The following is a 22,549-nucleotide window of genomic DNA, read 5'->3' as shown; positions in this document are numbered from 1 at the left end:
ACCGCTCAAGACCTCAAAACGGAAATTGCCTCTATGGATACTGGAGTTTACACTCAGCTGGTCAAATGTCTATCTCCGGCATCAAAGAAGCACATATTCGCAATTCGCCGCAGCACATACAAAGTCAAATATAAGGCTAGAGTGTGCCAGTTAACCCAAGAACAGGACAATCTGACGCAACGACTTCAAGAGGCTCAACAGACTATTGTCAGCTTACAGGACAGACTGTTGCAGATGACAGCAGAACGTGACACGGCAAGACGTCAAGTATTGCAGTGGCGTTTGGCTACTACGACACTGGCACAGCAACAGGGACGTGCTCCTGGGACTTCCACAGTAGGACTGGGGAATCAACCTCCAAGGGGGGTGGTTTTCCCTAATCCCCAACCTCAGAACTTTCAATGAAAAAAAAAGAACTAAGCTGTTATGAATGATGAAATGATTATGTATACTTCAATAATAAATATGATGATGCATGCTTAAAAAAGTTAAATATAATTGTGTATATTTATAACTTATGTGACAGTACTAAAACTGTGCAGGGAGCACCGATAGGGTTGCTCAAATGTTGGTTGTAATGCAGGTCTACGGACCATTAAGTGACTGGTTAGCCTGATACAGCAGGCATGATAGAGTATTGGTATTAATATTTAAACATCAACTCGTTTGATGTAGGGGGTGTGCAGTGCCCCCTGGGTAAGGGTTGTAGTGTCCTAACAGGTGATTAAGCTGCTCGGATATGTCGACCTGATGCCCAGTATCATTGCTGAAAACAAATCCTGAAAACCCTTCTATAAAAAAGTAAGTAAGAGGAAAAAAGTCCTCACAAGAGTGCCAAGGGGGGATTCCCTCTTTGTTTAACTATAAGTCTTATGTTTTACTGTGTGATCATAGTTTTGTGTATCCCTCACTATTAGTAGAAGTGTGTTTTGATCTTAAACTTAGGTACTAATCATGATTAGTTTGTGGTAATGCTAAGTATTAATTAGTTTGTGGTAATGCTAAGTATTAATTAGTTTGTGGTGTGCTAAGTATTAATTACAATGTGGTGTGCTATTAATATTTACTCTAGAAATTCACAGTCATGATAAATCGACAATCATTTGTAAAGTGTGATTTACTTTGTGACCCTTGTCAGGGTCACAGGGGGGAAATGTAGTAGATTAACCTCTCACAGTACTTGTATTTTCTTGTCACATTAGTTAAAGGGTGTGCTTACATATCTCACAATGAATGTATTCCTATCACTATGATTAAAAGTGTGCCTTACCATGTATCCGAGGGAAATGTGTGTGTCAGTCTTGAGGTCAAGCTGAGAGTTAGACGCACACAGGCCCGGGCAGAAGGAGATATACATGGTGCACCATGGAAACATCATAATCAGAAATCAAATTATGTTGTATTGTGAACAAAAGATGTATGGTAAAGGTCCAGGAAGAGGAAACGATGTGCAACTGTTTAGCATGGCCACATGATGTTAATATAATAGAGTGTTGTCATCAGCAAGAAGATAATGATGGGGAGCCAGTTTGCAAATGAGGTTAACATAATGAGGTGGGGCCATCTGGAAGGAGGCAGGACAATAAAGTGTTTTAAAAAATATGCATCCTCGGGAAGTTTCCTCCGATATGTAACAAAATAATAAAGATATCCGTGGAAAAGTGATAGAAAATACGTAATAAAAAGGTGGAGCTCAAAGGAGGAGCCCCAAGACACAGAGAATGTATATAAACAGACCACTTTCTGTACGTGGTCAGATGTTGTCCGGAGCTCATCTCATTTGTGGTTGTCTTGTGTTGTTGCAATAAACCACCTTGGACCGAAACTCAGCTACTTTTGTTCACTTTTTGACTACTGTTGGATATTCTTAACTGCCTTACCAAGAACTTAGAATTTTTGAAAGACTTTGTACAAATTATTACGTTGTGGGAAGAACATTCCACGACACCACCAGACGCTCGACAAAGTTCCCCACCTCTAGGCCTGGATCCAGAGTGGGGCCCCGGTGACCCACGTCTGGGTGAGGGAACACGAGATCCATTAATGTTACTCATCATAAGGGGGTTTTGGGCTGCTCTTTGTCTGGTCCCTCACCTAGGACCTGTCTGCCTTGGGTGACCCTACTGGGGGCTTAAAGCCCCTGACAGCATAGCTCCTAGGATCATTGGGACACTCAAACCCCTCCACCACGGCAAGGTGGCAACCCAGGGAGGGGAGTGTGGCATGGTCTCAAAATGGTAACGGGAGCTATGTCGGTTAGCTCCACATGTTTAAAAACACGGTGAAAATGCATTAAGTAAATCCTTCTAAATAAACCATTTAACTGTCTCTGTTTATTTCTCTGCCAAATCTGTCAGCGCCTCTGTGTCAGTTCGGTTCACTTTGGGCATCCAGATGGAAGCAGTGTAGCAGGGTGAAGGAGCTGGCAGCAGGCAGCTCTGGATCGTAGTTGAGCCTTGGACCCGGTTGCAGCGGGTAATTTTAGCTCAGCTTTGGCTCTCAGCTTGGGACAATGGGTCCTGTGCCGGCTACAGGCGAGAGGCTGCTCCTGGTGGGCTGAGTCAGTTTTCTGCAACACCTGAGTAAAACAAAACAAGGCTGTTTTTGGCATAGATGGATTCTTTACTCCGCGTTTGGTTACTCAGAAGTTAGGCTGCAGACTTAGCTTTGAAACAATGGGAAATGAGGAAGCTTGTTTAATAAACATTAAATTAGCAACAGCACCCTGCTGAGGAGGGGGGCAGTTATTGGTGCCTGAAATCCCTGTGCTTTCAGATTTTTGCTCATGGATTGATGGCACAACATCTCCACGGACTTCTCTTCTCATGCTCTACTCCACTCTGCCCACTTTGCAAGTTTTTTTTAACTGCAGTTTATTCCATACTGGACAGCCTTTCCTAGACCCTACTCAGGATGTAGTACCACAGGAATGGAGTCAGTCAAGTAGAGCTATGACATGAGCAGTCAGTAGTTGGCCCTGGGTGTGACAATCCAAAAATAAGGACAAAATAAAACGACAACCGTGATCTAGAAACTGTAAAATGGGGGGGAAAGCAATGGATTCACTGGATACACTGAAAGCCGTTAAGGCTTGTCACTAAAGAGTGTATGGTTCAACAACTTGGTGTAAATAGAGTGGAGGCTGCTGGAGCTTTGCTCCACCACAGTGGCTGCCATGTGAGAAAACTCCCAGTGTCCGTGTGGAGCTTAGCAGTGTGGAGGCTGCTGGGGCTTTGGGGAGGAGCTGTATATTAGGCGTCTGTGGTGATTGGGTTACTAGCACTTAATAATCAATTAATAATTGGAATTAATAATTAAATATTAATAAGAATTATTCTTAAAAATAACCAAAATCGCCAGAAGCCCTTGGATGTTCTAACTTGTGATGGAATTTTGGATTTGTTTGGTCCTAGAAACTGCTAATCAACAAAGGACACTCCTTTGAGGACCAAAGTTTTCACATTTTGGACAAAGAAGACAGATGGTTTGAAAGGGGTGTGAAGGAAGCCATCTACGTTAAGACAGAAAAAACAACCTTAAACAAGGAGGGGCCTTAGGTTCCAACTCTGAAAAATTTATAATACAGCTATAGGATTATTTCCGGCCAATCATCACCTCAATTCTCACCCTTATTTGGGTGATCAAAACATCGTTCCTACAAGACAGGCCAATAACGACCCTAACGACTCCCCGTTACAGAGGAGTGGACCAGTTTCGGTTCAATCTGCTACCTTAATGACTTTAATGACTGCCCATTACTAAGGGGGTGGACCTGTTTCTGTTGAATTTGCATGTTAATAGGCATTTACACTACTTGGGCAGTAGCATATAACTTGATACTCCACTGCTTAGTTATTTAATTTTTATTAAATAAACCTCTGTCTGTTAAGTATTGTCTGGTGATGATCAGCTCTTAAGCTGATATCAAGACAATGGTTGAAATCATCTATTAACAGCAAAAAAGAAAAGTAAAAAATAAATAATAATAATTCCACCTGCGCTTTTCTGTAGCAAAGAAGGCAGAGCTGCATCGGCTGTTAGTCAATAAGCAGCAGCTCCACCTCAGGAGCAGCTGCTCACCAGGATACTTGTTAAATAAAATCACAAGGATTTTGATGCATGCAGATTATTAAGGAAACTACGTCAATAAATAAAATCATAAACTGCAGCTACAATATGGACTGGAAAATGGGTTCTAACTGGGTGAGGCCAGATAAAGGCGATTCTCAGAAAGCTTTTATGAAGTTATTTTTTTATTTTTAAACAGAGTGAAGCGCGATGTGAAGCGACACTGTAGAACCAAGTCGCACTAGAACCACCTGAGAAAGCCTCCTGTGGTTCTATGGACTCATTTTATTCAACCCAAAATCACCTGCCAGAGAGACAAGCTACAGTAGCCAAGATTACCTACAGCAATATTTAACTTTATGCAAAGTTTAATAAAATTTTTCTAATTAGAGTGTTCATCTTAAAAAGCAAGTTGTGTTTTTTTCTGGCAAACTTTGAGCAATTTTATTAAACTTTTCAAAAATTTAACATCCCATTCATCCATGGATTTTCTATACCCCCTTTTCTGTACAGGTGTGACGTCAAGCCCTATCTGATGGGGAAACAGGGTAATGGGGGTGGGGGGGGGGGGGCAGCAGGTGGCTCTTCCTAGGCGGGGACACAGATTGCATCTTGGTATATATGTATACATATGCAATTTTACTGTTGCTGTTTAGAGTTCAACTGACTGATGGCAACGGGGAAAAGGCTGTTGCAGAACCTGGTGGACCTGCAGCAGATGATGTGGAACCTTTTCCCAGTGAGCAGCAGGGAGAACAGTCAATGGTGGGGGTGTGAGGGGTCTATGATGATGTTATGGGCTCGGGACATGCAGCGCTGGGATGAAATGTCCTTAATGGAGGGGAGAGGAGCCCCGATGATCCCTTCTGCTGTCCTCACCACTCTCCTCACGTTCTTCCAGTCAGAGGCACTGCAGCCTCCACACCACACAGAGAGACAGCTAGTCACAATGCTCTCTATGGTGCTTCTGTAGAAGGTTGTGAGAATAGTCGGGAACAGGAGAGCTCTCCTCATCCTCCGCAGGAAGTACAAGCGCTTCTGTGCCCTCTTCACCAGTGATGTGGTGTTCACAGACACAGTGAGGTTGTCTGTGATGTGCACCCTGAGGGGAGCCCATGCTGAGGGTGATGACATCAGAGGTGTTCTGTCCGACCCGGACCGACTGAGGTCTGTTGGTGAGGAAGTCTAGCAGCCAGTTGCGAAGGGGTGTGCTGAAGCCCAGATGTTCCAGTTTTTCCATCAGATGCTGTGGGATGAGGGTGTTGAACACTGAACTGAAGTCCAGGAGCATACTTAAGAGGCGGGTGTGGGTGGGCTTGGAACCCGTTAATAACTGCTTGCTGTTCTAGTTATTATTATTACAAGGAAAAAAAATCTCCACTAAAACGCGTTGTGCAGCCCATGCAGATTTGTAACAAACCTATTGAACCAGGTATCCAAATACAGAATGTGCACCGCTACTCAAACCCAGAAATTCAGACCCCTCAACAACTAGGGGGCGCTGTAACAAAGGACAATGCTTTCGGCCTATAACCACCAAACTACTGGTCCCATACTCAAAAACTTGATATCACTTTGTTTATTGGATGATTCTGCATCAAAAAGGGAATTGGCACACCTTTCGTTTACCAGCTACTTTTTGCGCTACATGGCTACAAAGGTTAAACATTTCTTGTTAAACTCCTACATTTTTTGTGCAATCTGCGCAAAACTCCATATATAACTGTGTAATGGACAAATAAAAAAAGTTAACGTGGCGGATTTTTCAATTTAGACTTTTTCGAAAAGTAATGCTAAAATAAGTGATTGTTAGCTAGCTAGCTCTAAATGTAATTACTGATTATTCTAAAACCATAGCAGATTTTAACATGTCCTTCATATGCCGTACTCCAAATAAGATTTTGCACACGTTACCCGCGTTTGAGGATTGTCCATCACTAGGGGGCGCTGTGATGTCAAGAAATCTACTACGCAAGAATGGCTGATTGGATTTTTACAAAACCTTCTTTATCCCCTTCTAGTCATAGCCTTGAACTAAAGTATTAAATATGGTAATCATTGAAAAAAGTGGGCAGGATCTATTTCCAAATGTGTGAAAAAAACCTTGAAAACTTGAAATTTTCATCTAAAATCAATGTTTTGGTGTAATGAGCTCAGATCTTTAGGATGTTTTCCTTGAATAAGGTGTAACAATTCTCTCACTGCGTGTATTGATGTTTTTGAAAGTCGCACACTCTGATTTTTAAAAGTTTGGAGAATGGAGAAATGAATGCATTTTCCACAAATATTGTTCTAAGCCAATGAAAATGTGGACATTTGTTGATCATATGGAGACTTAACATGGATTTCAGTTTGGTAAAAATCCAGGCGATTTTGACCTATTTACAAGACATTGAAATTTACATGTGCAAGACTATAAAGTTTATTTTTTTTCTCAGAATTTTTTCTCTCAATGACCATAAGAAAAATCAGGTACTTAGTGAAAGCAGTATCGGACATCCGTGAATATTTTCAGAATTTTAGAGCGAACCGTTGATTTTTAATGATTTTCTTTATTTAATTTGATATAAAACATTTTATAAAGATGGCGCTCTGCTGCCATCTAGCGGCAAATATTTTCTATGCACAATACTTGTCTGGAATAAATCAATTGGTTTCCAATGTATCAATTGCTTTGAGAAAAAGATGTCATGGACAGCATAACACTGCTGTTGTATCATCTTCATCTACCAATTACCTGTAGTTACGCTGGCCAGAATTTATGGAAGCATTTAAGTTTAAGAGATAATGTGATAGTATTGAGTAACATCGCTTAAGTGAGGGCTTTTTAATGTCAGGAAATATTAACACAGGAAAACTAAATTGTCGTGGCGGCAGTGCCCAGCTATGGTCCAACACTTAGCCCTCTAGGCTGCAATTTATTCACTCCTATGTACATTTGTTATAATTGATTTTTTTTATTAAAGATGAATTTTACAAGTTTATGTGTGTATCAGGCAAATTAATGCAGTGTCACTATAGCCCTTAGACTCAAAAGGTTGGTGACCAATGTTACCAACCTTTTTGGCACGGGGACACTTGAGTTTAAATGTTTTATTCAGGATCACTACAGTGGTGTTGTGAAGTATCTGATAAGTCAGATCAGATGCAGTGTCCAGGCAGTAACTGTTATCCAACAAGGATATCATTTAAAGGGGAAGTCCGGTCAACAAGGAAAAATCAGGGGATCATTAGCTATCCTTAAACTAATACGTTCGTGGTAATTTAATGAATTTAGTGCTAATCAATAAGAAAAAAAGAGCATAAAGAAGCATAAAGCATAAAGAAAAAAAAGCATAAATTGTCATCTGGATTACTGTGTAAGGGGCGGCCATTAATGGCCGCCTGACATCACATCCTGTGACGTAACATCGCTGAGAACCGAGGGCAGTTCGTCGCGCTTTACAAGCAAACTCAATAGGAGCTGTTGTACACAGCTGCGATCAACAACAATTATTTCGGATTTCGAGAGGACTCCATTGAAATTCACGAGAGCTATTGTTAAAGCAACAATGCTCACGTGCATGGCAGTTGGATGTTCCAATACATCGGGTAAAAGTGGAAAAAACATAATTTTTTTCACCTTTCCGATTCATCATCCACAATGGGCTGTTTTGCTGGATTACCAACGTGAAGAGGGAGGAATTGCCATCGAACTTCTGACCAGAGAGAAAACATGTCGTCTGTAACCAACATTTAGAAGAAGAATGTTTTCAAGATGACATGAGAGCGAGACTTTTCGGTAGGGTTTTCTTTTTTATAATGTAAAATTTGCCAAAACATTTGTTTACCTGATCAGAGCAGCGGAGGGATACGACACACTTAGAAAGTACAGTATGCTCACTGTTGTGAAGTCCATTTATTTTATGCAACTTTGGTCTTATTTTTCTAAAGTCACTTGTAACTTTCATGAGTTGTGGGTTGCAGTTTTATGGTGCTTCTTTTTTGGGCTTGTTTCTGAAAGTGAAGTCGATTGTTTGGGGTCTAAACTAAGTGACACCGAAATATCCCTCTGCCTCATAACGCGCTGCGGCTCATCCTGACAGGAGCAGAGTAAACTCAGAATGGGCTGCTCTGACCGTATTTTCTGCAGTTTACGGTTGCAATAACCAGGGGTGGACTGGGACAAAAAATCGGCCCTGGCATTTTGGATTAGACTGGCCCTCCACATTTTTTTTGTGTACTGAATGTGTATACCAACTGTACAATACCAACTGTGCAATACCTTGAGGCCAGGTTAATGGAAATTAGTGAGAGTGGACACTTAAAATAGTTCCAAAGTCTTAATTTATTATAACTGTAAAATATAAACTCCACCACAGCACAGCAACAATTCTTAGATCACCCCTGGTGATGTCCTTGCCACCCCACTTGCCACCCCACTCGCCAGTGTAAATGGTAGTAGCGTCAGTTTAGCATTTCTTCCCATTATGCACAGCCAGCAGCACAGCCGCTCTTCTTGACCTTCTTGCGCACCGTAGCTCACCCTGCCGCTCCCCCCTCCCCACTGAGCTATATTATACACTGGAGTGCTGATTTTGCCGAAAAACTGAAGTCACTGGCCGCCATCTTGCTACTCCCTACTCTCACAGAATCCCATAGGATTTGGTTGCAACAACAAGCAGTTTTCTGGCTGAGTGAAAACGTTTCACAGGTAATTCTACAGTCAGTGGATGTACTAACACTATCAACTACTAGGATATTAGGTGCTGAAATATTTTACATGTTATTCATATTAAATATATATATATTTGTATATATAAGTATGTGTATATGTATATATGTATATATATGTATACACATATGTAAATATATGTTTTTGTATATTGTTATTTATAAAGTTATAAATGTTAAACATATATATTTAAATGAATAAAATGCAAAATATTTCAGCACATGACTTTCTCAGTACTTGATATTTTTAGAACATAACATAAAAGTATATAGGATTTGACATTTTAAAAGTTTTAAGCCCCCCCCTGAACATGAGAAAATCCTCGTTATTCGATGCTGTAGCGCACATATTCCCTAGTTACTGGGGGGAAATAGGGAGTACCAATATGGCGGCCGGTGGCTTCAAAGCGACTCGTTCAAACAGACGGTGATTAGCACTCCAGTGTATTATATAGCTCAGTGACCCTCCCCCGCCCGTCCGCCCTCCCTCTCCCTCCCCCTCCCTTCTAGCCGCTGCTGCGTTCTCAGACAACTACAGCTCAGCGCGTGCTCGCCTTCAACGGTGATAAAAGGAAGGGAGAAAGCAAATAAGACTAACGGTAAGTAAATAAGTCAAATCATTCGTTTGTAAAAGAAGAGGGTGATATATGAACTGTATCAGCTCCTGTTACAGCGGCTTTTGTTGTCTTTTTCACAGGTTTTCAAAGAGTTATGTAGCTACCGCTGTTAGCTGGGGCTTCTGTATTGTTTGTCAATTTCCAGACAACGAAGTGAAAGTCCACAGACATGCCTTCTTATTTTAAGAAGAAAATAACAGCAGAAGGAGATAAAGAGATGACAGGGGAGCAACAGAGAACGAAGGAGGAGAAAGAGGAGGTGGATAGAGGAGAGGAACAGATAGAGCAGCATGATGATAGATAGATAGATAGATCTATCTATCTATCTATCTATCTATCTATCTATCTATCTATCTATCTATCTATCTATCTATCTATCTATCTATCTATCTATCTATCTATCTATCTATCTTACAGTGGAGAAATTCACTTGTCACACATTGGCTTAATAAACAAAAGAAGGTGCCAAAGGATGAAAAGGTGCATAAGGTATATACAGTGTGTCCACATATGTACAGTGTATTAAAACTGAAGCGAAAGCAGGTGTTCCTGCACCTACAGGTGAAGTTATGACCATGTGGCCATAATATTGAAATTAATGAATTGTCTAGAAAGTAATATCCTCGGAAGAATTGTATGTTTTGTTAAGTGTATTTGTTTTTTATTGTGACGGACTCACTTAAATATATACACTTAAAAAAATAAAATAATTATGCGTTATATATATATATATATATATATATATATATATATATATATATATATATATATATATTAATTTTATTTGTCTGAATCGAAATGCCTATTGGCCATTAATACAGCTAGAAATGATCATAACTATGGGGAGGCTGGTATTATTATTATTTATTGTTATTGTCATCATCATTTTAATGTCAGAATAACAGACTTTTGCTCCTGTTTCATTATAGATATATCCCAGTCAGGAGTAGAGCGGTCCAAGCAGCCACAACTAAAAATCTTCCCTCGAACCTGTCAAGGGGACAGAAGAAGATGCTTTTCTAAAGACTGGTACAACACATATAAATGGCTTGAACTGAGTCTGGTAACCAGAGTTGGATCCTATGGATCTTTGCTGGGAAGTTATTTTTGTAAAAGAAATTATTTTTGTTTCAGACTTAGTAAAGGTTTAACTGTTTCTTACACATACAGTATAACCTTGTAGTCAAAATATGACTGTTGTTCCCTGTTTTCCCTGAAATTGCTGTTACATGAAATATGTGCTTCTTCCTATAATATTTTGTCCTTGCTTTCCAAAAGCTTTCAAATATGACTTGGTCAATTATACAATGAGGCTAACGATGTGCAAGATAAATAAATTATTTACTTGTGTATTTAATAGTTCATATGTAAGAAAGGTAAATCCATAACCTGTTTGTTAAATATTTCATACGCAAGCACTGTAACAGCAAAAATGTATTGGTTACTGCTCAGACTTAAGAAAATTACTTTTTTATTGGTTCATGCCACAATTTGATGTGGCTTTTTTGTGACTGTCTGTTTTTGAACTTTAAATAAAGTACATTTGTGTGAACAAGTATTTGAGTTGATTATTTTATGTATACAGGCATTTTCAGCTATTTTCTAAACCTACTTATTCCTGTTAAGTGTTAGCAAGAAGGGGTTAGGTTGTGTACTGTATATAGTATAGTATATATGTTTGTAAAGGGTTTTCTATTGGCCACCCCTCGCTAGCTTTGTGCTCCATGTTGGCCACCCCGGTAAAAATATTCTGGCTACGCCCCTGAATCACACATATTATCACGTTACATCATCATAAAAAGTTATTGTAAGTTGCTCATCAGATCTATTCAGTCTTCCAGATACTGTAGGGTAACATTGGACTACTGTGCACTCACTGTGTAAAAAAGGATGCCAATGACAAAATGTACCAGAGAAAGGCCTCACTTGTCATCATGGAAAGAAAGAAAATATATAATAACATAATATAAATTTAATTTCACTTATTTCAAAGTCATTTGTAATAAGTATTTTATTTATCCAATTTCCTAATTTTTGATCATATTTTCTTTAAAATCACAGACTTTTCGCTATTTTTCATGTAAATCCTTGGTGGCGCTTCATAGCGAAGCCGATGAGGCCGCAGCGAGCTTGGCCTCCCCTGGGATTGCGCAATCCCATGTTAACTGCGCCGACTTCCATTCTGTGAATGCATCTTCCTGTCTCTAGATCATAAATTCAATTGTTCAAACAGTTATGAACTGATTTTCCACAATTTAATATATGTGGATTACGAATTGTGTTTTGGTCATCAAACTGTGTGCAGGTAACATGTTTTCGTGGTGCTGGCCGATCATAAACAGCAAAGAACTGGTTGTAGGTGAGGCCGGCAGTTCCTTGGCCGCTAGGCAGGGGGCGCTCAAGGGGCACCGATCGTGATCCCCAAATAGTAGAGTCAAAACAAGTTATTGATGTTTTATTAGCGAGTTTTGCTAAACAAGTAAAGCACTAAAAAGACTCTAAACATACAGCTGGAACAGGACTGATCAGGGAAGGCTTTCCTCCCTGGCAGTGAGCTCCATTGAGACTGAGAGACTTTTAAAACTGAAGAAGATAAAGAGAACTTTTACCGGAAAATTATGATATTTTTGTGCAGAAAGAGCGCCGCAGGGACTTAAATTATAAGTAGAGGTAACACAGCGATACTTATTCATGTTTTGTTTTTGTGATAAAATGTGCGTAATGTGGGTTATAGTTTTAGAATGTGTTACAAATGCAGAAATCCATTATAACTCATAAACTGTTACCAATCAAATGACACATTTTTTTTCATCAAAGAATCCATATTTTTTCCATGTCTCTTGGTGATTTGATTTGGCTCAATCAGTCTCCTTCAGCACTTTGCAACGAGTCTACCCTGTAGAGTGTATGTATTTGTAAATCTGATTCTGATGACATCAGTGCCTCACCAGGTATGACCCCTACCGCACATCACTGATTAGCAATCCAGTGTATAATAGAGATCCGTGGTTTTAGAGCATACCCCCAAGAGACTTTTTTTCATGATTTGGTAAGACCTACCTACATGAATTTTTTCAAATTTTTAGGACATACCATTAGCCCCAACTCACTTTAGGTGGCGTTCTAGAGCAGTTTCGCCAAACCCATTTTCAACTCCATTAATTTTCATTGGGGGACAACTTTCTGCCAAGTTTCCTGAGTTTTCACATATGTTTAGGCCCCCAAAAAGGCCGCTCAAGTGGAGGAAAGAGAGATACAAAAGCCCTTCGCAGCACTTCGCTGCTTGGGCCAAATAAAATAATAATTACTTATGGCTGTCTTCTGCCAGCTGGATTTCAAAGAACTGGATTGCACAGAACATTCTTCTAAGGAATGAAGTGGGTGGAGGGAGAAGTTGCCAGCAACTGCTCTCAGAACAAGTACCTTACTGAGAGGAAAGGGCATTGTTTGAAGTCCGGTTCTTGCATTTATGCTGTGTGGGAGGAGCTTAGACTGCTGAGAGTGTAGGCACAGTCCAGAATAGCAGCTGCAAAGCTTGCTGGGAAATGGAGTCACAAATGTTTTCTTGCACATAGCTCTAACAAGCCTGATCTGTGATCCAGATATTTATCTTGGTGGATTATTTTATCCATAAAAATATTCAAGCGATTCTTGGATATTCAATTATACAAACATTATTTGTATTACAGTGTCAATGGTAAATGGAATGAACTTATATAGCGCTTTTCCAGTCATGCTGACCTCCCAAAGCACTTCACACTATAGCCACATTCACCCAATCACAGTCACTAACAAACACACATTTATACACCAAGACACAGCTCAGTAGGCAACTTGGGGTTAAGTGCCTTGCCCAGGGGCACATTGACATGTGGCAAGGGGAAGCTGGAATCAAACCCACAACCTTCTGATTGCCAGATGACTACTCAACCCATCAAGCCACAGTCGCCCAGAGAGTTGCCCAATACCAGAGAGTAATGCTTAATACCAACAGGATGCAAAGCAATGAGCACTGAAGGTGGGGCTTAAAGCCAACCCCAAGAGTCATTCACTAAACTTCTGGCCTTACCAAGTCTGTGGGAAACCAACAGGAGTACAGTGGAGCTGGGGAGGGGCAAGAGTTGTCATTTGCTCTAATTTTAAATGCACCAATTAGGGCTGAACGATTTTGGAAAATAATCAAATTGCGTTTTTTTTCTTAATATTGCGATTTAATGCGATTTTTTCCCCCCAGTTTAATTTATCATGTCTTTTTTTTACAAACTTTGTTTATTTGGTTTTTCAACAGGAATTGCATAGCCATACATTTGCAATGTGATACATATAAAACAAACCATACAATTCCCTTAAGTCATAAGAACAAAACAAAAAGCACAACAAAACGACCTCCAATCACTCCCAGGCCATAAGAAAAAGTCATAAAAAGAAAAGGAAACGCCCACAAAAAAGAAAAAATGTTTTGAAATAGTACAGTACAGTTTGTACCCAGGAAAGTAAATATGGAACCATAAAAAAAGTAAAATCCACAATAAAAAATAAAAAGTAAAAAAGACAGGATGAGCAGACAAATACATACACGAAGGACTAGACTGGGACAGAGTGGAAATTAACCTGACCAACCAATCGCAGTAATGGCTGCCAGATTTCTGCAAATTTGTCAGAGGAACCCCATAGTGACATCCTAATTTTTTCAAGTTTAAGGAAATAAACCATATCCCTCAACCAATGTATGAAAGAAGGAGGTTGTGGCGATTTCCATTTAAGAAGAATTATCCTCCTTGCAATAATGGTCATAAAGGACAAAGAATTTTCTTGGGAAGAGGACAAAGAAGATGGCCCCGAAAACACCCCAAACAAAGCACTCTGGGGGTTCGGATCAATTTTTCTGCCGACCACCTCTGATATAACAACAAATATCTCAGTCCAAAAACTCTTCAGCTGGGGGCACAACCAAAACATGTGTATAAGGTTCGCAGGGGACTGTTGGCACCTAATACAAACTTGGGAAACCGTGTTATAAAATTTAGACAGACGAGCCCTGGTATAGTAAACGCGGTGCACAAGCTTGCATTGAATAAGACAGTGCCTAGCACATATACAAGACTTATGTACCCGTATTAAGATACGTGACCAAAGTTCGTCAGAGATAGCCTCTCCTATATCCTCCTCCCAGAGGGCCTTGATTGATCCTAGAGACTCAGAGCGGATCAAAGCTATGCGGGTTTAAAGGATTTAAATAGATCCTTTCAGCCTAGGAATGGGCAAAAGCAAGGAGTCAAGGTCAGAGTCCCCAGGCAGCCTAGGAAAAGTGGGAAAATTACTATGAACGAAGCTGCGCACCTGTAAAAATCTGAAAAAATCTCGAGATGGAAGGGTAAATTTGGCAGAGAGTTGTTGAAAAGTAGCGAAGATACCATTAATAAATAAATCCCTAAAGGTTTGAATGCCAAGGTTTGACCAGATCACAAAAGTTTTGTCTGTGAGAGAGGGAGAAAAGACATGATTGTTTGTGATAGGAGCATATGGAGAAAGGGGTTGTAGACCAAAATAACGCCGAAATTGAGTCCAAATCTTAAGACAAATTTTAACTATGTTATTCTTTGTGGAAGCAACAGTCGAAGATTTAATTGGTGAATACAATAGAGCTACGAGAGACACCGGTTTTGCCGAATTCGTCTCCATTACAAGCCAGTCAGGAGAGGACAGGCCACAACGAAGCCATGCTGTCAAAACCCTAATATTGGAAGCCCAATAGTAGTACCTGAAGTTCGGTAAGGCCATCCCCCCAAGTGGCTTAGGTCTCTGTAAGTATTGTCTAGACAATCTAGGGACCCTCCCCTCCCAGAGAAAATCTGAAACAAGAGAATCTACCTGGCCAAAAAAGGAATTGGTTAAAAAAATTGGGACACATTGAAAAATATACAAAAAACGGGGGAGAACATTCATTTTGACAGTTAATTCGAGCTACCAGAGACAGTTTAAGTAAGGACCAGCGCTCAAAGTCTTCTTTAACTTTCAACAGCAAGGGAGAAAAGTTAGCATTAAATAAGTCCTCATACCTATGCGTAACTCGAACTCCAAGATATGTGAAACTGTCATTGGCTACTTTGAAAGGAAAGCTGTGCAGCAGAAGAGCCCTAGCCGCCGAATTAATAGGAAACAATTTGCTTTTACCCAAATTCAGTTTATAACCAGATAACCGGCCAAAGTCTGAAAGCAAGCGCAAAGCAGCAGGAATAGTTGTGCAGATCTGAAAGGTATAAGAGTAAGTCATCAGCGTAAAGTGAGACTTTAACTTCCATACTATAACGTCGTATGCCCACAATAGTTGGAGTCGAACGAAGCATGATGGCAAGTGGCTCAATAGCCAGGGCAAATAAAAGGGGGCTCAATGGGCATCCCTGTCTTGTAGAGCGATGAAGGGGGAAATACCCCGACCAAGTGTTATTAGTCCTAACCGAGACCTGTGGGTTAGAATAGAGTAACTTAATCCAAGTCAAAAAAGCTTCACCAAAACCAAACTTTTTGACAATATAAAAGAGGTAAGACCACTCAACTCGGTCAAAAGCCTTTTCAGCATCGAGAGAGATCAAGACTTCGGGATTGTTATGAGATGAGTCATTGTAGATAACATTAAAAAGCCTCCTAATATTAGAAAAAGAATGTCTATTTTGAACAAACCCGGTTTGGTCTAAGTGAACTACTGTAGGCAGAACACGTTCAAGACGCGTAGCTAAAACTTTCGGTAACAGTTTAAAGTCGGCATTTAAAAGGCTTATCGGACGATAGGATGAACAACAAAGAGGGTCTTTGGCTTTTTTCAAAAGAAGGGAGAGAGTAGCCTGATTAAGAGTCTCGGGCAGGACTCCAATAACAAAAGCATCATTATACATTTCTAATAAGAGTGGTGCAAGTTTATCCCAAAACGCTTTATAAAACTCAGAGGGGTACCCGTCAGGGCCTGGGCACTTCCCTCCCTGAAGAGATCGCATAGCCGCATCAAGTTCTGACACAGTAATAGGTCTACCCAGGTTAACCGCCGTGTCCTGATCGACAGTAGGCACTTCCAATTTGGCGAAAAAGTTATCCAAGTCAACAGCCGTGGAAGTGGATTCAGATGAATACAGTAACCTATAAAATTTCTCAAAAGCAAGGTTAACCTGACAGGGATCCGTCGTCACACCTGTGTCAGTTTGAACCTTGATAATCTGACGCGAAGCAGACACCTGGCGAATTTGGTGTGCCAACAATTTGCTGGCTTTGTCACCGTGTTGGAAAAACTGTGCCCCGGACCGCAACATAAGTTCTGTAGTGCGATGGGTCATGACTCATGAGTATATCAAATTCGGATTGCCGTGAAAGACGCTCTTTATACACATTTGGGGAAGCACAGGCCGCGTATATTTTGTCCAGTTGCGCAATTTGTCGTCTTAGAGTATTCAACTTCTCATTCCTCAATTTATTCTCGAAATGAATAAAAGAAATTATCTCACCCCTAATAAAAGCCTTCAATGATTCCCAAAGAAGGGAGGGAGAGATACCCGGTGCTCTATTTGTTGCCAGGAAAAAGTGTATCTGTTTCGAAATATAGTCAATAAAGCTAGTGTTTGAGAGAAGACGAGTGTTTAATCGCCAAAATGGACGTTGGGATGCTAACATGCCTAATTTAACATCCATCAAAAGCGGGGCATGGTCAGATAAAACCATGGCATCATATCTACACAGGGACAATGATGGTAACAGCCTATTATCAATAAGAAAAAGGTCAATGCGAGTGAATGTATGATGTACAGGTGAGAAGAAGGAGTACTCCCCTTTTAAAGGATTAAGAAAACGCCACGCATCAGATACTGCAAACTCCTGCATGAATGAGTGAATTGTTTTGGCCGATCGAGAAAGCACGGCTGGCTTGGATGAAGAACGGTCGAGTGTCGGGTTGAGCCAACAATTGAAATCTCCGCCTAATATTAAATAATGTGTTGACATATCCGGAAGTTCAGAGAAAAAGCATCTATAGAAAGCTTCATCATCCCAGTTGGGAGCATAGACATTAGCTAATGTAACACGTATATCCCCAATTGAACCTGTGACAATAACATATCTACCATTGTGATCAGAAATAATCTGATCACAAGTAAAAGGGACAGATTTATGTAAAAGAATAGCTGCACCCCTGGCCTTACCAGAAAAAGATGAATGATAGATCTGGCCAACCCAGTTCTTCTTCAGTTTCTGATGTTCTTGTTTCCTAAGATGAGTCTCCTGTAGAAAGATGACTCTTGCTCCCAACTGGTTTAAGTGATGTAGTACTTTACTGCGTTTGACAGGATTATTCAGCCCCTTGCAGTTGAAACTGGCAAATTGGAGGTACTGTCCTAGTAATAGAGTCATAGCAAAGTATAAGACTTATAAGTAACAGAAAGAATCTGGGCGCTTGATCGATAAAACAAAGGATTAAGCAGAAGAAAAGATAAGGAAGAGTTGGAGGTACACAACACAAAAAGAAAACCTGGTAAACAAACAAACCGAACATTTCGCAGAAGCATCCCCCCAAATGGGATGCGCAAAACCCACTTCCCCCACAAAATGCCCATGGTCCGACCTACAAAAGGTCCTTGGAGAGCTCTTAGAGAGAAAAAAACAAAAACCCTCCAAATAGAATGCGACAAAAGACAAAATCCAGGTGCACAATATCGTATTTCAATGCTCAAAAAAAAAAAAAGAAAAAAAGTGCAAACCAGTGTGCAAAGACAATACTTAAAGTGCAAAAAAGCCAACCTCAATTATCAAATCTGCAGCATTAGTGCAAGTTACATTAATGGTCCTTGGGGCCAAAAATTAGCCGTAACAAAATACTACAACAAAAGTATCAATAAAGTCATATCAATCCCCGTGCATAAACGCAAACATTTTACTTGAAAATGTCTGCCATAGGGCAAGCATTCAAACAGAGTCAGGGATCACCGCATTTTTCAGCTCATGTCTTTTTAAACATATACAAACAACAAATCAATTTGTTTCCTCGCTGTGCAGATTAGTTGCTAAAAGACCCATAGCATCTAAACTGCGTGAAATGATTGCGTTCTGCCTACGATTAATTTCAACCAAAATTGCAATTTTGACTTTTCTCTGCGTTAACCACAAGCAACAAAAATGTCCTCTAAATAAAGATGTTTGTAAACAAGGACTTTTTAAAACAAGAACTTTTAATGTTTCTATTAATCAGAATATTGTTCAAGAGAACAGCTTTTAGTTGATTTGGACATCAATCCTTGTTGAACACAAAGTGCACCCAACAAGCAATTCTATGTATTAAACTGATTGACCTGTGCTTAATGCTATGTATGATTATATAAACTCTAAAACAAGTAATACAATTAGATTATCTCACTGCTACAACTGTCTTCCCTTCCATGTGGAGGCAAACCCACTTTAAACATTTTACCAACACCTAATGGACGTGTCTAATTCCTTAATTGTTACATAGCCAAAAATTGCAGACTCTGCGATTTGGAAATTGCATTTTTTTAAATCGCGTTTATATTGAAAATGCAATTAATTGTTCAGCTCTAGCACCAATTATTAACATTGCAAAATCAGTAGATGGCATGTAATAATTTATTATTAAGTTAGACCTTGGCCCACAAATAGATTTTAATACATTATTTGTGCATAATAGTTGTAGCCTTTTGTCATGTTGTTATTTTTTTTATTGTGGCAAATTTAGTCTTGGTGATATTTTACATCTTTGTTGTTGGTCATTGGTAATATTTCTATTGATAATTTTAGTTGTCCAATTTAAAATTATCTGAAAATGTCAAGTTCTGGTCTTGGTTGTCCATCACTCTCCTGCTCCATGTCATTTAGTTTAGTCATGCACCTGTGATCCTCTGCCAGCAGCCCAATTAAGTCAACCTCCTGCACCTGTTCTCATGACCCCACCCTAAAACTGAGTTGACACAGATTTTGTTGTAGGTGTATAATTTGGCCAGGCTATATTTATATTTTAAGTTGAATTAAAGGTATCGTTATTTAAGTGACAAAATGTGCCATGGCTGTAATGGTGTTGGGGAAAAAAATATATATGAATGGAAAATTAGAGCTGGAGCTGGAAGTCTTCAAATTTGATACAAAATAAATTATTGTTTTCATTCTGTGTAATTAATCTTGTGGGTCTCTGAGTATAAAATACCTTTGAACTTGACTGTAACTGAGTGCAATAGTACTATTAATGACAGCACAGCATACAGCTGCCTCTAAAATATTTTCTACATCACCTACATTATTAAAAAGCTGCTATTGGCACAAAAACGAGCTGCAGCACAAAGAAATTGTTTCAAACTGAGAGCATCCCCTCATTGTGTCAGAAAAGCCATGTGCGGGCTGAGAATATTGAGATAAATCAATGACAGTGGCAGAAGACAGTAACGCTTAAAAATATATTAATCTAGAAAAGATATGACATTTAAGCGTGCTCTGTTCAACCTCTCCTGACAGAGATTTATGTGGAGTTTTTGCACTCCAGCATACAGGCACGCCTTTTCCAACACTTCCTTCTGCAGATCTCAGCTAAAAAGGAGGAAAAACTCAGTTTGCCCTAACAATTCTGCTCGGTAGCAGGGTTGTTAGGGCAGATTATGGAGTAATTTGTTGTTATAATTTGAATCAGGGTAAAGACTTCTGAGATTTCTGAAATGGAAAACCCAGAGTATGCAGGAATTTACCCCAGAAATTACTCTGAATATCCATTAACCCAGCTTTCTGAAATGGGGCCCAGTCCTCCTAAGTCCAAATCAAACTTTTTTAATTATCTTAATGATCTCCTATTTGTGATATGTTGATTATGACTATTTAATTATTGTGGGAGACTTCAACTTTCATGTTGACAACCCTGAAGAGAGAGGGACATAAGAACTGTGTGACACACTTAGAAACTTTGGTTTAACTCAACATGTTAAACAGCCAATGGACAAACAGGGACATATTTTAGACTTGATCATCACAAAGGTCTAAAGATTTCTACGGTCAATGTAACTGATGTTGCCCTATCTGATAATTTTTCTGTTACCTTTAAAAGCATAAGTTCCAGTTACTCATTTAGCCAAAGGGACATCATAAGAAAACGCATTTTTAAGGACAATGTCACGGAAATGTATCAAAGCTTACTCTTCCACTTCAACCTTGTGCTGTAACTGAGTAGTTGAACTAGTAGAAAACTTTCAATCTAAAGTTTCAGACATCATTGACTGCATTGCTCCTGTTAAAGTGAAGGTTGTTTCTGGGAAGAAAAAAACTCCTTGGAGAAGTGCTCCAGCAGTTAGAAGTGGGGGAAAAAAGAGTGTTGAAAAGCTGAACGCAGGTAGAGAAATACCAGACTCCACGTTCACTATGTCATCTATAGAGAGAGAGTTTATATAACTTAAAACTGAAAAATGCAAGAGAATCTTTCTTCTGAGATCATCAACATAAACAATAATACTTGTGCCTTATTTGTCACAGTCCACAGGTTAACAAATCCTCCTGTGTCTGTGGCATCTGAACTCCACTTCACCAGGACCTGCAACAAATTTGCTATATTCTTTACTGAGTGTCAGGGACTGACTAGTGAACCCGAATTCAGCCACACTCAGAGCCACGTTTAACAGTTTTATCAAAGCAGGTTGGAGTTGGATGAGGTGAACCAGAGATCTGTACCAGACTGAAGAAGGTGGAAGATGACAGCAGGAGCCAGCAGATGCGACGGGGCTGGCGGATCTGAAGGGGTCAGGGCAGGCGGCGAAGACAGCGACGAGGGCAGGAGGATGAGGGAAGAAGGCTCGTGCAAGCAAGACTAATGTGAGTCTGCAGGGAAGGGGGGTAGCCGTGGGCTTTTCCAAGCAATCTCCGCCATAACAATCCAGGAGTTGAGATAGGGAGGGAATCCAAATATGTTATTTGTTATGAGACAAGCTGCACTGTCTTTCCTGTCAGCTTTTAAGGCTTTTGCTGGCTCCAAATGGTAAATCCGCGCTTCACTTCCAGATTTTATCCCATCTCCCCTTGAGTTCAACCACCAAAGCCAGTCTGCGTTCCAGCACAGCCAGCTTTCGGCTCTGCTCCATTCACCTTTCAGGTTTGTCCGTTCACAGGCATAGTGAGTGCCTCATGCAGCCGGCAGCCTGATCAAGGCCAAAAGGCTACCGACATCCGCTGTATTTGCTGATACTTCAAATATGTACAAAAACCAATAAGTAGAGATCCAAGCATCCATAATCCAAATGTGAAAGTTTCAGACATCCAGGAATGACAAAGTCGAAATACACACTGTTTTCCTCCAGGAATTTAGGGTGTATCTCACAAAATAAGTCAAATCAGGACCGGATGGGTCCCCCTATCGTTGCCTACCCGTCGAAAAAAATTTATCAATAGTATTGAGAGACCAGCTTACCAGATCCATGTTTTTCAGAGTTCGGTTGATATGAAGAAAGTACTCAGAAAGACAAGACATAGCAAAGCAGGAGAGGGGGAGGGGTGAAAGCTGCAGAGGAGAGAAAAGACACGACCGACCTCGGAGAGAGACAGAGACAGGACTGCCTTTGACTGTTTTAGTTAAACAGTTAACTGAAATATCCAATTTGACTTTGGAAAGAGCCTTGAGATGACATGTTTCATGAATTGGCGCTATATAAATAAAATTTAATTGAAATGAATAGTTTAACTTTGCTGTCCAACTGTTTTTAAAATCATTAATATTTGCTTTTAGTTTTCATTTTCCCATGTGTATTTTTGTTTAAATGTTTCAACATTTTATTCCAACTGGCTTCACATCTGTTATTATTTTCCTATGTTTTAATCACGTAAAGCACTTTGCTTTGTTCTTGTTCTGCAATGTGCTATACAAATAATTTTGCCTTAACTTACCTTGTCAGATACCTCTTTTTGGCTTCAATCATTCCGGACATCGACCTGCACTGTACCTAGGGTTGCCAACTGTCCCGTATTAACAGAGACGTCCAATATTTTTGAGACAAATGTAAGAGTCCCGTATTTGACACTCTTTGAACCGTATTTTGACTACAGCCTGCAATTTGCATATACAAAGACTAGATGGCACTCAATGCCTTACTCTCCTAGACTTGCTTAAAGAAGGTTGCATCAAAGCAGGCAAAGAC

The sequence above is a fragment of the Fundulus heteroclitus genome, chromosome 15, assembly GCF_011125445.2.
Source record: "Fundulus heteroclitus isolate FHET01 chromosome 15, MU-UCD_Fhet_4.1, whole genome shotgun sequence".
Classification (NCBI taxonomy): domain Eukaryota; kingdom Metazoa; phylum Chordata; class Actinopteri; order Cyprinodontiformes; family Fundulidae; genus Fundulus; species Fundulus heteroclitus.
This window is presented reverse-complemented; position numbering follows the sequence as displayed.